The following is a 16,820-nucleotide window of genomic DNA, read 5'->3' on the forward strand; positions in this document are numbered from 1 at the left end:
AAAACACCTCACATAAATATACTATAGAAATTAAAGTTGATAGAAAAAAATATATATTTGCCGATTTTTAAAAAAAGTTTTAATTATGGGTTAAAATAAAATTACCTGAGTGGGCAGGATTTTTAACATAAATCTGTATTTTTAAATTTTATTTTAATATGTTTTTGATATGTTTTTAAACTCTTACGCTGGTAAAAGTAGGCTATGTAGCTGCTTTCACCAGACGCAAGAGTTTTAAGGACATTTACAGGGCAAGAGATGGGAAAATAGCTTAATCTTTGCCGTGGGAATGTCCTTCTCCCTGAGATGCAGCCAAAGCCAGTTTTCAGCGCATGCGCATTATGCGCCGAAAATCGACTTTTCCGATGCCTTCCCTGGTCCGTACATACTCCGTACCGACCCGGGGAAGCCATGATTTCAGGGACATTATGGCGTAAATCAACTTTTGTGATCTCAGCACGTCCTAAAATGCTTTACATCCGATTAAGTTCTTTTGAAGTGTAGTCACTATTGTACTGCAGGAAAGGCAACAGCCAATTTGTGCACAGCAAGCTCCCACAAGCAGCAATGTGATAACCAGAACGTTGGTTAAGATTGATTTTACTCACATAATTTGGATTATGTAACTATCCTCCACTCTCTGTGTTTTTCTGGAGAAATCGCCCTGATTTGATCAGGAGGCTTTGCTACAGTTTGCTATAGTTCGTAGAGACGCTTTTTAAATAGACTCTGCTTGCTGAAAGATAGACTCTTTGCTGTAAGTCCTGCCCCGGCTCCAACTCATTGGCTGACCCCATGGTGTCAATATTCACTTTGTATTGATATAGGCCAAGAGGGAGTGGTATTGAAATTTGAAAATAATATCAAAATTTAAGGTAGAGTTCATTCTTTAGAAAGCCAAAAGAGGGATATTGGTAAGATGGGCCAATGGAATTCAGTCTGGATAACTGTGGGGTAATGTATTTTTGAAATAAGAATAACAGCATTAATTATACTATGAATGGGAGTCGGCTTGGTTCTGTGGAAGAGTGGAGGGATTTGGGGGCACAGAAAGCTAATGGAATTCTAGGTTTTATCACAGGAGGTCTGGAATATAAAAGAAGAAGTAATGATGAGTCTGTATAAAATCTTAATAAGAGCTTTGTTTGAGTTTTGTGTGCAATTTTGGGCTCCACGCTATAGAAAGCTCATTTAGAGAGGGTGCAGCTCAGATTTATTAGACTCTGACCTGGAAATACAAGTGTTTGCAGTGATTGGGGAGAGCAGCAGCGAATCACAGTCCCACTTTATGATGATGTTGAGGGTCACTTCCTTTCCTGCGTGTGGAGGGTTTGCTCCATTATATATATGCGTGTGTGTGTGTTATGAGTTTGTACACTGAGGTTTCTCCCTCTCTCTCTAGGTTGTGAGCTCAAGGCAGATGAGAAAGAATTCAAGATGGAGGTTGATGATGACGATTCAGCTTTCCTTGAGGATGGTGAGTGTGACCGTCGCCTCTTTCACATTACTGACCTTCTATACAGAATCACTATACAGACCAGCACCAAATGAAACCAGTCCAGAACCCAAGGGCCTCTCCTAGTGCCACAGCAGGGTGTTAGTTCAGAGCAGAAGATGACTCCCTGATTTAATGGAGTTTCAGCGTGCTTGTTGGAGGGCGGATTCTCCCCAACTTCTCTATACTGGTGAGGGATAGGGGGTCCTCCAGAAACTGCCGGGGATCACCCCATCCTTTCTCAAAGGACATTGCTGGGTACGATAAGGGGAGGAGATTGCTGCTATAGATGGAATGCTGGACATCCACAGCTGGTTTTATGTATTTCTATTATAGTTAGAGTTTATTGGGATATGTGATGTTCGGTGAAATTCTTGATTTCTGATGTGAGAACAAATGTGCCTCTATTCACGGGGCTGCCTCTGATTTGATTTTGGAGGTGTTGACTTTGTTGCAAGTGATGACTTGCAACAGTGGTAGAAGCAGAAGGCTTAAGCGTCGGAGGCAGAATTACGAAGATCACAGTGGCAGCTCTGCAGATGTCGGAACGGCCTACAGTAAGCATCCAGTTTACCTGCCAAAGGAATGTGCATCAAATCCAGAAAATAATTTTTGATGGTTACAATCTGGGGCAGTACAGTGATTGTCCTAAACTATTAGAATAAAGCCATAGCTATTTGCAAATATCAATTGGCTAGCTCTTTTAAGACGGACGGAACTTCCATTACTATAGCACCTTTCACAACCTCAGGACGTTTCAAAGCATTTTACAGCCAATGAAATACTTTTTGAAGTGTAGTTACAGCTGTAATGTAGGAATCGCAGCAGGCAATTTGTGCACAGCAAGCTCCCACAAACAGCAATGAGATACATGACCGGATAATCTGGTTGCCCAAGAAATGTTCTGACATTGAGTAATGAACATACTGGAGACATCGACCTAGAAATTTATCTCGGGCGGTGGCACAAAATGTGTGGTATGGGATGGGCTGCCTGTTATATTTAGCGCCTGATATTCATTTCTTGCAGTCAATGGCACGGAACGTCAGGTGCGGCGTGTAACAGGCAGCCCATCCAATAACACGCGTCTTGCACCACTGCCCGAGACAAATTTCTCGCCCATTAACTCTGAAAGGTTATATCATATGACAAGAAGAAAGTATATGACATTACCCAGTGTTTGGTTAATGGGTCAGCTAGCTGTATAATTGATGAACGTTAAGTGCTGGGGAATGAAACATTTAGTGTACTCCTGGGCCGGAGTAAACTTGCCATGACTGCACCAAACATTTGTTACTGTGGCAACTCTGTATTTCCTGCATTCTGTGGCCCTTGAATTTAATTAACAATACTTGCAGGCTAGGGGGGTGTTGTCAAAGTCTGATCTCATAGAAACTTACAAGATTCTGACGGGACTGGACAGGTTCGATGCTGGAAGAATGTTCCCGATGTTGGGGAAGTCCAGAACCAGGGGACGCAGTCTTAGGATAAGGGGTAGGCCATTTAGGACCGAGATGAGAAGAAACTTCTTCACTCAGAGAGTTGTTAACCTGTGGAATTCCCTACCGCAGAGAGTTGTTGATGCCAGTTCATTGGATATATTCAAGAGGGAGTTAGATGTGGCCCTTTCACATCTAAAGGGATCAAGGGGTATGGAGAGAAAGCGGGAAAGGGGTTGTAAGGTTCGAAAATCCACAGTCGCATTTTATTGAAACACCCTAAGGACAAGAAAACTAACATGGGATCGTTCTATTCATTGTAAATGAACATATTTTTGGCCACCAAACCCACAGACCAGGCAGGCTGGGAAACGTATGGGCGGATACAGACATTGTGGGGTCTGGTTCACAAGCGAGACAGAGGCACTGGCCAATGAGGGAAAAGTGCATTCTGGCAGGCCAATCAGGGGTCGAGTCGGGCCTGAAGCGGGGAAATCCTCAACCAATAGGGACTGCCCGGCCCAGTTTGAAAATATGACTCAAATTATGTGGACCATCATCAACCTAATTAATATGGACAGTGGACAATAGTCCTGAGATCACTGCAGTAATGGCCCATCAAAGGGGCGGCCCAAACCAATTGACTCCCAAGACTGTAACAAAGGACCAGCAGACTTTTAGGCACCAATGTGCACTGAAACAATACCCCTGTCCTCACACCTATCTGTACCGGTGACATCTTCTGATTAAATATTCAAAGCTATCTCCCCGCCCAAACTTACACAATGGACCACCAACTGAGTTTGAGCATGAAAAGGTCAGAACTAAATTGGTTATAGGACCGACAGAACCACCGGGGGGAAGAAGCAGCAGGGTGTGGAGGCAGTTGGGGAGCTTGCAGCTGGCAGCTTGCAGCTTGTATCCAGAAAGAGCTCTCTCTCCCTCTCGCTCTCGCTCCAGAGGAAGAAGCAACGTTCCGCAGACGAAGCCACCGAGACTGAAAACCAGCAGGCAGTGGCAGTGACTTCCCACAGCTGAGCTGAGCAAGGAAACCAACCAGAGGTTGGAGGTTGGAGTCAGCTTTTGGGAGTTGAGTCAGTTTTTCACAGGGCCCTCGCTCTGGGGAAGGTGTGCTTAACTCCAGCAGCTTTTTGCTTAGGAGCCAACCGAAAGGCAAAGAGAAGAAACCGACGCAACATTGAGGAGGAAAACCGAACGACCAACAACATAAAACCCACCCCAGAGGGACCCCGAGCTGAAATAAGTGCCCCCAGAACCCCGGAGTTGATAGGATTGTGAGTACAGCCCAAACCCCCTCACAGACTCAATTTAGGATAGGAATTGGTAAGAAGGGTGGAAGTGGGAAGTGTGGTTGTGAGATTTTTCATGTTGTTGAGTGAGATTGTGCCATTACTGCTATTTATGACCTCTTCCTATGCCCTCTATCTTGGTGTTTCCTATTCTAAATAAACAACATTAGCAATTTTGTACTATTACCCACAGTGTCTGGTGCCTCATTACTCAACCATCCTCATAAATCGCACGTACAAAACCCCAGGGGAGTGTGGATTCGAACCCACACCCCAAGCTCCCCTTACATGGCGACCACGAAGGGACGTGCATTGAGTGAGGGTAAGAGACAGTCAGTCTTGGTGGAGAGGAGTATAAAATGGAGGGTAGGATTGCTAGGTATGTAACAGCAAGGATAAACTACTCAAGGAAGTGGATGCAGGCGCTGCTGAGGGCTGAACGGCCTGAGGACGCAGCAGCCAGGTGGACCCAGAATAAAGATTATAAAAGATCAGTGGAAAAGACAGTGTGGCTGATTTGCTTTCGGAAGCAAATACAGGTCTTGGACAGGCAGGTAGAAGTCCTGCAGACAGAGTGAGCTGAGCAGGGAGAGGAGCTAGTAAAGACCAGCAAAGAAAGGGAAAAGCTAGATCAGGATTTAAAGTGGGAGAGGCAGGAATGAGAGAGGGATGGAGAAAGCTATCGCAACCACAGGGAGTACCTTCAGTCCCAGGTAACTGAGGGAAAAGGTTACGTCAGGGGATTGCAGGAGGAACTTGCCCAGGCTCAGAACCAGGGAAGGTTGGGAGAGGGTAAGAGTCTCCAGCTACAGGCTGCGCTTCAGGCGTGCCGCAGCAGGGCAGAGGTGGATCATTGTTCCTTTCAGGAACAAATTGATCGGCTCACCCTGGCTCTGGCTGAAGCCAAAGCAGCCCTTGTTCTAGCCAGAGCCAAAAGCTCTGGAAGTGCCCGAGACTCGAATCCCCACCCAGCCCGACACCAAAGCTCTGGCCCTAGCTGAGGCAAAAGCCCTTGGCTTGGCTGAAAGCAAGGCACCCAGTAAAGGAGTGGTGTGCCTTATCAGCCCAGCTGAGGTGCGGAAGGGGGAGCATAGTGAAACAGGCTGTAGGGAGGAGGATAGGGAGGAAGAATCATACAGGCCCTCTCCCACAGCCTCATTGGGGATCCTGGTGGAGAGGCAGGGTGAAATGCTGGAATCTAAACCTCCGGGACCAGCCCCAATGTGCCCCATCAGGCAGAGTAGATTCAGACCACCCGCAGTGGGTCAGGCTGAGGGTCCCCTACAGAACCAATACGTGGTTCCCCACAGTGCGACCCAGCTGTGGCAGATGGTGGCCCATGTGAATAAACTTACCCAAAAAGGAGACCCCTCTGTCCACTTTATGGAAGTAGAGCAGGTAGGAGACATAAATGACTGCAAACTGCTCCTGTTCTCACTGGACCCAGCCCTGTGTCAGGCTCTCTCTGCTGAGTGTAAGAGGGGTCAGCGAACAGTGGCCGCTCTCCAGGAGGATATCCTGGAGGCCATGGGGTTGAACGACGGCTGTCCGTTTTCCTGGGTACAGGCCACTGTACAGAGACCCGGGGAGACCCCTCAGGCGTTCGCTGATCGATTGTGGCCAGTGTATGAGGAAGCCAGTGGGAGGAATTTGGACCGAACCCAGCTGGATGCACACCAACATGGTCGCTAGCTGCGTGCACTGGTGGCAAACAGCCTACCTGAGTTGCACGCCCAGGCCAACCTGTGGTTCGATTTCAGAGACCCCCAAGCCACAGAGGAGACGGTGCTGAGGCAGCTGACCCTCTCTTTTCATAATGACAGCATCGGGGGGGAGAAACCCACCAAGGGGAAGGTGTGTGAGATCCTCCCGGCTCTGATAAGAGAGAGTGGAGGTAAGAAGGGAATTGGCAGGCAGGCAGGCAGAGAGGTGGTTTGCTACAGGTGCGGGAAGACAGGACACATGAGGAGGGAGTGGCAGGATCCGAGGCAGGAAAAGAGAGGTCCACAGGTCCCAACTTCAGCCCCAGTCCCCGCAGCCGCAAGCCCTCCCAAACCAGCCGTGCCCAGCCCTGCCGCCCCACTCGAGGGTTTCCTCGTGGGTCTGCAGGCACTCCTTACCCAAACTGGGAAGGTTGCAGCCATGACCAGGGAAGAAATCCCTCAGGCCCAGACCAACACCCCCCAATGACTAGATCCCGAGGAACCCGTGTACCTCTGCAGACCACGTGTCATGATGGGGGTTGAGGGGGTCCGGGGGGAATATCTGCTGGACACAGGGGCCTCGTGCACCCTGGTTCATGTAAATGACCCGACCACCTCACCCCTATCCAGTGGGATCCCCTACTGCCTAACCAGCTTCACTGGAGAAGAATGCGAGGGCTTCTTCTCCAAACCACTGCAGATACACATAGGCACCCTCCACATCATGTGGAAGTGTGTCCTTCTGCCATGGGAGGGAGTGGGTAAAGGCATCCTAGGGGCAGATTTCCTCAGCGGCCAGAAAATTCTGGTCGACCTGAGGAACCACTGTCTGTGGGGCACAGTTGACACCGGGGAGGGGGAAGGTACAGCAGTCATCCAGAGGAAGCAGGGGAAGGGTTCCCTCTGCATTGTAAAGCTGAAGGAGGGATATGACCTCGGCACTCTGGTAGACGGCACCCCGATGATCTATCAGGCTTTTGTGCGGGCCAACCTGGCGGCATTTGCCAGGCATAAGCACGACTGTGGACGGGTAAATGGGGTCGAGGTCAGAGTAGATGGGGACCCTATGTCTAAGCCCCAGAAGCAGTATAATTTTCCCAGGGAGGCTGTGGCAGACCTAGAGGTTGCATTGGGATCTCTAGTCAGACAGGGAGTGTTGAGACCAATAGCCACACATGTGAACTCTCCACTTTGGCCGGTTAGGAAACCGGACAATTCTTGGAGGGCCACGGTGGACTACCGAGTCCTCAATAAAAATATCCCTGCCTGTGCGCCCACAGTGGCAGCCGTAGGTGACGTAGTCACAGCCATCCCCGCGTCCGCAGCCGTCTTTACGGTGCTGGACATCTCGAATGGGTTCTGGTCCATCCCGCTGCGGTGGGAAGACCAGTACAAATTCACTTTTACATTCAAAGGACAGCAGTATACCTGGAACTGTCTTCCCCAGGGATTCCACAACAGCTCGAGCATTTTTCATCAGTGTATGGCCAACTGCCTGAAAGAGTTCAGCAGACCCAGACAGCTAGTCCAGTATGTGGACGACCTGCTGCTATTCTCCGATTCGGAGGAAGAGCACGGTCCCCTACTGGCAGAGCTGTTGGGACTGCTGCACGAGGAGGGTTTTAAAGTAAACCCTAAGAAGGCACAGATCGGCCAGACAAGAGGTAAAATTCCTGGGGCTGACTGTGCGGGCAGGGGAGAGAGCCATTGATGAGGCTAAGAGGAGGGCAGTTCAGGAGTTACTGGCTCCGACTACAGTTACAGGGGTGAGGTCGTTCCTGGGTCTGACCGATTACTGCAGGGACTTCATTGAGGATTACGCAGCCATTGCAGCCCCCCTACTCCGGCTCCTGCGCAAAGGCGTGGAGTGGGAGTGGGATGAGGACTATGATGCAGCGTTTACCCGCCTCAAGGGAGACCTGCAGAAAGTTCCGTCCCTGGGAGCGGTAGATGAGGGCGAGGAATTTTTCCTGGAGGTAGCAGCCAGCGGGGATAGCTTAAGTGCTGTGCTGATGCAACAGCAGCACGGCCAGCTGACACCGGTGGTCTACTCCTCCAGGGTCCTCACTGAGGTTGAGAGGGGTAACTCAAACAGTGAAATGCATCTGCTGGCCACCCACTGGGCTGTGAAGTGGTTGCAGGTGTTTACAGGAGTGTCCCCAATCACCCTCCTCATTCATCACACCCCCACTCAGATGCTGCTGGATGGGAGAATTAAGGATGGGACAGTGAGCAGTGCACGCATTGCTCGCTGGACCCTCCTGCTCTCACAGATGGATTTGTGAGTAAAAGGGACGTGTGAGCCCTGACTGGCAGCCAACATGCTGTACCCCCGGAAAGCCCATCGTTGCTCCGTTGAGGGGGTCTGGGACGTGGACATAGGGCTCCGGGCGGGGATCCATCCCCACGGCTGGGAGATCTACGTTGACGGGTCCAGCACGGTGGTGGCGGAGGAAAGGCTCACAGGGTGTGGAATTTATGATCCCCAGGCAGGCATTGCCAGGGCCATAAAGCTCCCAACCACCATGAGTGCCCAGCATGCTGAACTGTCAGCAGTCATGTATGTAGTCACCCACCCCGATGAATTCCCACAGCCCTATACCATCTGTTCAGATAGTATGTTCACCTGCAATGCCTGCACAGAGTACCTAGCCATCTGGTCCCGTCGCGGGTATACATCTGCAGACGGTAAGCCCCTGGCCATAAAACCCCGAGCACATCATGCAGGCAGTAGGAACCGGGGCAGACATTTGCACTCACAAAGTAAAGGCCCATTACAAACATAAGCCCAGGGCTGCAGGGAACCAAAAGGCAGATCAGCTGGCCAAAGAGGGAGCCTGAACGGGAACCAAGTGGAACCCGCTCGAAAGGCCCCATAGCAGCTATCTGTGGCGGACAGGGGACACAAGGGAGCACAGGGGTGGCTTTGGCCCCGGACCTCCAGCAGGTACAGGCACGAGATCCCGTCCTCAAATCCGTCATGGACAAGCTGACTGCGGGAGAAAAGGTCGAAGGACCGTACGGAGGCACAGGCATCCATGTTAGGGAGAAGATGTTGTTTAAAGGAGAGCAGTGGATAGTGCCCCAGCAGCACCAGAGGGAGTTCCTTCAGCTAGCCCACGCAGGCCCTGGAGCTGGACACCCCGGACTGGAGGTCACCTGGCAATGGGTGGAACAGGTCGGGTGGTGGCCCCAGCTGCGGGAAGACACTCGTGAATTTTGCACGAACTGTCTTGTCTGTGCAACCAATAATCCAGATCCCCAGAAAAGAAAGATGTCTCGAGGACACGCAAGGAGGGTAGAGGGACCATGGCAATCGATACAAATCGATTACATAGGGCCCCTATCTGTGGCTAAGGGAGGGTACCGGTACTGCCTGGTTTTGGTGGACACTTTCACAAAGTGGGTTGAAGCCTTCCCTTGCCGAACAGCCACAGCAGTGGGGACCGCCTGGATATTGGTTAGGGAGATGTTCTCCAGGTGGGGACTTCCACAGTACGTGGAGTCCGACCAGGGGAGCCACTTCACGGGACAGGTCATGCAGGCAACCCTTAAGGTGCTGGGGATTGAGGGGAAGTGGCACGTCGCCTACAACCCCCAGTCCTCGGGGCTAGTGGAGCGTATGAATAGGACCTTGAAAGAAAAACTCAGGAAGGAGACTGGGGACTCCCCGCAGAGGTGGGTGGAGAGGTTGCCCCTGGTTTTGATGTGGATCCGGGCCAGCCAGTTGAAAAGCACGGGGTATTCCCCATACGAGCTCATGACTGGAAGAGCCATGCGAACCCCCACCCATGTACTTGCCCCGGTCCTGACGGAAGCTCAGGTAATCGAGGTGAATAGGGACCGCTTTACCAAGAGTCTGTTGGAGCACCTCAAGCAGATTCACTGGCAGGCGGCCACTAACATGGGGAAGCAGCATCAGACCAACCGATTGCTGCTGGAACCGAGCAAACACCACGAGTGGCAGGTGGGGAACCAGGTCATGGTCCGCAACTTTGCCAGGATGGGAGTCTTTGAGCCACTATACATGGGGCCTTACAGCATTGTCGACAAGGCAAGCCCCATGGTATATGCGGTCAAGATGCCCCGCCGGGTTAAATGGTTTCACATTAACCAATGTGAACTGTTTAACCTCAACAAGGCAAAACCTCGTGGGAAAGGACAGCCTGGAGGGATAATCCCGACGGGAAGCCCAGGCCCCCAGCCCACCACTGCAGCCCCACCGATCCCACCACAAGGAGCAGTGAGTTGCTTCACAGGTACAAACTACCCACAGATTTGGGACCCACAGGAAGGGGGATTCCCACCTTTACATATGGGACGAGGACTCACCTCCATCCGTTAGGAGATCTGCTCGGACTGTGCAGCCAAGGGTGACACCGTCCCTCGCAGCCTGTTTTACTTTCCCGAGAGGTACTAGGGGAAAAGGGCCGCACAGGGCAGGCAGCCAGTCACTGGACGTGATCCCGCAGCCAAGGTCTCCTGACGGGGAAAGGGTTGTACGGGAGACATGGACCGTCGACAGTGAGGAGCCTGTCAGGGTTAGCCTAGCTTTTGGTGCAGACAGCCCAGAGCCTGCAGGAGAGAGGGTGGCGGCGGGTCCCAGCAGCGAGTGGTCCCTAGAAGAACAGAGGAAACGCTGTGAGAGTATCAGCTGCGAGTGGTTTTGGGTGGAACCCTTGTACAACCCAAAGCCCCCAGGGGATACTGGAGTCCCCGGCAGTGAGGAGCCTGCTGGGGCAATTTTCGTTGCTCCGAGGGCAGTGAGCCATCCCTGGAGGGGGTGAGGGGCTGTAGCTGCCCAGTAAGCACCACCCGAAGCTTGGGGGACACCTTGGCAGGAGAGACAGAGGGGCCGCGGAGGTCAGTCCAGCCTAAGAGGCCAAAGGAGAGGTGGTCTTCCCCCTACATTCCCCCGCATAAAAGGAAAACGTCGCAGGGATTAGCACAGCCACCCGGGAAGGGTGGCAAGCAGGTTAAAAAGGAGAGCAGTAGGTGTGTACAGATATATATAAAGTTTTCTCTAGTGTACTGGGGCTCAGGTGGCCTCTGCAATATAGGGAGCATAACAGTGAAGCTTTTGAGCCAATAGGATAGGGAGCCTGGACTTCTTTTTTTCTCTCACTTCCTCTCTTGTATAAGGTTTGTTTGTTGTTTCAAGTGTTTATTAGTTGAAACCCCTTGACTTCCACAGTAAAATTGCGGTTTGCGGTCAGACCAATAGGCACACACAGTTTAAGCCCGTGCTGGGGAACTGTGAGGTGTAGACAGAGTGAAAAATGGGGGAGGGATGAGCCAGGGGGCTCAGGGTTTTTGAACCAAATGAGGTTTTGTCTTTCAGAAGAGGAGCTAGAGATGAGGAAAATCCTGCTCCTGTGCACCTACATCAGAATGTGCATCGGCTACCGGGGAGAGACTGAAGAAGCTATTATTTTTGGATGCTCAGGGGGGCAGGTACTGATTGTCACCACAGGAGAAGGGACACCAGGGGTAGAGGGGACCACAATATATACCCACAGGGGAAGGTGGCCAGGGTGGTTGGGGTCCAATTCCACTCGATACTCCAGCCACCCCGGGGTCACGCATGGGAAAGCATCAGTCTCCTGCCCCAGCATTGAGGTGACCGCATCCCGGGTTAGGGTAGTGGTTGGGAAGGTGGTGGTGGCTCAGGAAGCTGAGCAAGGACATGGGAAACCCGACAGCGGATTGGGAGAGACTTGACAACAGCACCCAGCGGACCATCACGGGCACCCAGGGGGAGGAGTGAGTGTGTGTTGGGATAAATGGTGGGAGGCGGAGTTAGGAGTGTATGTGTGCAGGTGGGGATCAGATATGCCCAGCAGGCATCTCCATAGCGTTCTCCCGACAGTGGCGGGATGAAGGGGAGGGGATGGGATGGGACCGGAGCATGGTCGCATGCATAGTAAGCCACCCCAGCTCCATCCACGCCACCGAGTTAAGCGCACACCCCAGACAACCCCTGCCCACAGCCCCGACCTAACCAACTGACATGGACAGATGCCCTACCACCACCCAGGGACCAGAGAACGTTTTGGTTTTGGTTCCCACGGACAAGCTGCTATACCAGAGGGTCCACTACGCCGTGGCCTCCGTCATCCTAAACCTTACCGAGGTGCACCTACCTGAGTGGTGCCCAAAAGAGACAGAACGCCTCTACCAGGCTCTCCTTCAAGAAATGTTCAGGACATTCTACGAGCTCGATTTTGACTATTTGAATAAGACTTTGCTGTACCGTCTACAGCCCAAAGACAACGCCAAACCGAAAAGACACAGAAGAGGGATCTGGAATAATGTTTTTACCGGTTTCAACACCGGGGCATCAATGATTAATAGCATGGACAATTATGTAGCACATTTCAGATACCACATTCCATTTTTACCAGAGCACCTGACAGATCTGTTCAAAGCAGCACAAAAATCCCAGAAACAGTATTTCACCCTACAAAAAAAACGGTAAAATTGGGAGCCCAGATAGCTGACTTAAGTTCAAGGCCCTGGTGGGATTGGGGGTTGGATGTAGAGGTCCCGGCCTGGGACCGCATCCTCTCTCACGCCCTGGTAGTGGCACAGCTGATCATTGTAGCCGATTTGCTGGCGATCCGCTGCCAGCTTAGGAGAAAGGGCCATCGTTTAAAAATTTGGGAAAGCTATGCAGGAGGCCAAGTCAAAGGCCAAACGAAAAGGGAGGGCTCGCAAAGTCTATGCAGTATGACGGGACTGATTGTACGAGCCGAATGTATTGCACTGTAAAGAAAAGTCTGTACCTTGTAAAAGGTCCGTACCTCCCTATCTGTAATACTATGATGTGTGATACTATGTACTATTATGATTTGGGTGAAGGGGATTGGTTGAGAAGCATTTTTACATTTTCAGTATTGTATTGATTCCAAATGTATGAATACCATTGGTGTATTTTAATGTTTTATCGTGGGTTTAGGTAAGGTTTGGGGAAGATTGACTCTGTGAGAGGGAAAAGGTTTCGCTTCACATTTTGAAAACACCCCGAGACAGAGTGTTTTAATAGGGGAGTGTAAGGTTCGAAAATCCACAGCCGCATTTTATTGAAACACCCTAAGGACAAGAAAACTAACATGGGATCGTTCTATTCATTGTAAATGAACATTTTTTTGGCCACCAAACCCACAGACCAGGCAGGCTGGGAAACGTGTGGGCGGATACAGACATTGTGGAGTCTGGTTCACAAGCGAGACAGAGGCACTGGCCAATGGGGGAATAGTGCATTCTGGCAGGCCAATCAGGGGTCGAGTCGGGCCTGAAGCGGGGAAATCCTCAACCAATAGGGACTGCCCGGCCCAGTTTGAAAATTTGACTCAAATTATAATGTGGACCATCATCTACCTAATTAATATGGACAGTGGACAATAGTCCTGAGATCACTGGCCGATCAAAGGGGCGGCCCAAACCAATAGAGTCCCAGGACTGTTACAATGGACCAGCAGACTTTTAGGCACCAATGTGCACTGAAACAATACCCCTGTCCTCACACCTATCTGTACCTGTGACATCTTCTGATTAAATATTCAAAGCTATCTCCCCGCCCAAACTTACACAATGGACCACCAACCGAGTTTGAGCATGAAAAGGCCAGAACTAAATTGGTTATAGGACCCACAGCACCACCGTGGGGAAGAAGCAGCAGGGTGTGGAGGCAGTTGGGGAGCTTGGAGCTGGCAGCTTGCAGCTTGTATCCAGAAAGAGCTCTCTCTCCCTCTCGCTCTCGCTCCAGAGGAAGAAGCAACGTTCCGCAGACGAAGCCACCGAGACTGAAAACCAGCAGGCAGTGGCAGTGACTTCCCACAGCTGAGCTGAGCAAGGAAACCAACCAGAGGTTGGAGGTTGGAGTCAGCTTTTGGGAGTTGAGTCAGTTTTTCACAGGGCCCTCGCTCTGGGGAAGGTGTGCTTAACTCCAGCAGCTTTTTGCTTAGGAGCCAACCGAAAGGCAAAGAGAAGAAACCGACGCAACATCGAGGAGGAAAACCGAACGACCAACAACATAAAACCCACCCCAGAGGGACCCCGAGCTGAAATAAGTGCCCCCAGAACCCCGGAGTTGATAGGATTGTGAGTACAGCTCAAACCCCCTCACAGACTCAATTTAGGATAGGAATTGGTAAGAAGGGTGTGTTAGATCTCTTAATTTTCAATGAAATACGAACTCCAGTTGTAGTTTTAATGTAACTTTATTTTGGCAGCAGCAACAAGCTTCTGGTTTTAAGCCAGGCCTTTGTCCTTCTGAGACCATATGGTCAAAATGGCTGTACTTATACCTGGTTCAATTTACAGAAAAGAACTCGCCTTCTTTGACCTTATTGGCTCATTTGATAGTCTTTTAACCTTTAATTGGCTCACTACCCAAAGGTCCTAAAATGTCAAGTTGATTGATGACTTAATGCAATGTGCTCAGTCGCACGTAGACCTGGGAGTCTGTGTTTTCTCAACCTGTCTAAATGCAGCCTGTTTGAATTCTCTATCAATCCCCCCTTTGATTCTTTCACAAACTGAATCATAAAGCATCAGGTATCACTGGTTAAACATTCTACAAAATAATTTCATACATGTTAATAGAGTTTCCTTCTAAAATTTGTTGATGTGTTTCACCACATGTCCGGACGAGTAGCTTCCACACAAATTTACACCAACCCGAGTTCCATCGTGGCCACAATGGAAGTCTGGTTTTAGTAGGTTAATTAACCTTATTCCAATCTAATCCAAATCAATATCTTAATTCAACCAGTAAACAACCTTCCCTTAAGCATAACATACCCCTGTGCCACGTACAGACGGTCTGCTGGGACCTGCAAGGTGTCTCACCTTAGGGACAGCAGCTACAGCCGCCTGGCTGCAACAACATTTAATCAACATAAACAAACAATATAAAAGTAAAACAATTACAACGACTAGAATTAAACCTTCCACCAATGAAGTTCCTATTGAACCTAGCCATTCAGTGGCTCCGCTCCACAAAGTGAATGATGGGGGTTGCTTAAGTTTTTCTACCTCCTTTTGGATATGCTCCGCTAAGTGGGTAATTTCTTCGGAGCTATCTGGGATATATGTGCAACACTCAGTTCCGAGTAGGGTGCAAGTACCTCCCTTTTCAGCCAGGATGTAGTCAAGGGCCAGTCTATTCTGTAGGGCTACTGTGCAGATTGCTACAATTTCTGCATTGATTTTAACTCGGGCCTCTGAGATATCATTGGCTACCCGTTCCACAACGGATGCCATGTTAATGGATTCCCTTGCCAGTCTGGCAGTCCCATACCTGGGGATCAGAATGGCAAAGAACCTCTCTGTTTCTGTGATAGCTCTCTTAGGACGGTGTAAATGTTCTGACAGTGACTTTATATGATACATATAAGGCACAATGTAGGCTAAATAGCAGATCCCATCCAATTCTGGGGCAGCCAAGGGTAGGCCTTGTGGTCACACACCCAATAGGTGCCATTATAGGCAATGAATGTTAGCTGTTTCTTTGTCAGCAATACTCCGGGGCCTGTTCAGGCTTTTCCATCTGTTTTATTCAGAATCCCCGTTACGTTAAAAATTCCCACATCGGCCCAGTTTGGACGGTTCCGTGGCTTGATTATATTATAATTCCGGGAGCAGTTACTATACCCCAAATTTTGGCCTCCTTTGATGTTTCTAATCAGACAGACCGATTCCCCCGGTCTTCCTATTCCCGTTGTATTAGTGATAACAAAAAATGGGGACCGTTTGGAATTATTGTAGCATGGTTGGTATCCCCCTTCAAAGGTCGTCAGATTGTAACCTGCTGACTTCCATTTACGTGCTCAGTTTTCCGTATCCTGAAATGCCTTGCCTGTTTTGTTTTGATTAATTATCCACTCAGCCATTTCTGAGATATTCAAGGGAACTGGCCTCAAGGGAATCCCTCCCTTTGAGTGAATAGGAATATGCGCACACACCCAACAACTAGAAATGTTACCTTGTTTGGCATAAATGTATGACATATATAAAAAGGTATTTACATGTAATTCCCTTGGTACTCTACTATTTCCCTTTGGTGCAGAGGGTCGGCTAGTAAGAAGAAGCCTATGCCTAGAATACCTACAATCAGTAATACAGTAAATTTTTACATTTTGGCAAAAAGTAATTGCCCTTATTAGATTTCAGCTTCAGTTACGGGTGCTCGTTTAACATGTGAAGCATGGATCCAGGCTTTCTTTCCTTAGACTTTAACAGCTGCCTGGGTGGTCAATAACACTTGATAAGGTCCCTCCCACTTGGCACCCAAAGGTTCTTTATGCAACTTTTTCACATACACCCAGACTCCCGGGATGATGTCGTGTCCTCCTTCGGGTGGATTATCCCAAACTGCTGATACCTGTCGGGAAACAGAACTAATAGCATTGGTTAGGTTCTGACAGTATGATAACAAAGTGTCACTCATTAAGTGAACATCAGTTTTCCTTAAATCAATAGTTCCTGGCAGCGACATGGGTCTTCCTGTTATAATTTCAAATGGGCTTAGACCTGTAGTTCTGTTCGGGGTTGCCCTAATGCTACATAGCACTATTGGTAGTGCCTGGTGCCATGGTGTTCCTACTTGGTGATATTTGGCAAGCCGTTGTTTCAGAGTTCGATTCATTCGTTCTACTTGTCCTGATGATTGTGCTTGATAAGGACAGTTTAAATCCCATGTAATGTTCAGTAACCTACAGACTTCTTGGCAGACAGCACCTGTGAAGTGTGTTCCCTGATCTGAGTCAATGCTACTCGGGACTCCCCATCGGGGAATGTAATCCTTACACAAGACCTTTGCAGTATGATTGGCTGTGGCTCTTTTAGTTGGGACAGCTTCTACCCATCT

General features: G+C 49.7%; 1 long non-coding RNA gene across 1 annotated transcript in view; it reads left to right on the top strand.

Annotated features, from left to right (window-relative positions):
* The first annotated feature begins 1,406 nt into the window (after nucleotides 1-1,406).
* Nucleotides 1,407-16,820, top strand: part of LOC139263095 (uncharacterized) — a 50,804-nt gene continuing 35,390 nt past the window's right edge. The window contains exon 1 of the long non-coding RNA XR_011593040.1: nucleotides 1,407-1,477. This is a non-coding gene — a long non-coding RNA (uncharacterized lncRNA). The remainder of the gene's footprint in view (nucleotides 1,478-16,820) is intronic.

The sequence above is a fragment of the Pristiophorus japonicus genome, chromosome 4 (assembly GCF_044704955.1).
Source record: "Pristiophorus japonicus isolate sPriJap1 chromosome 4, sPriJap1.hap1, whole genome shotgun sequence".
Lineage (NCBI taxonomy): Eukaryota > Metazoa > Chordata > Chondrichthyes > Pristiophoridae > Pristiophorus > Pristiophorus japonicus.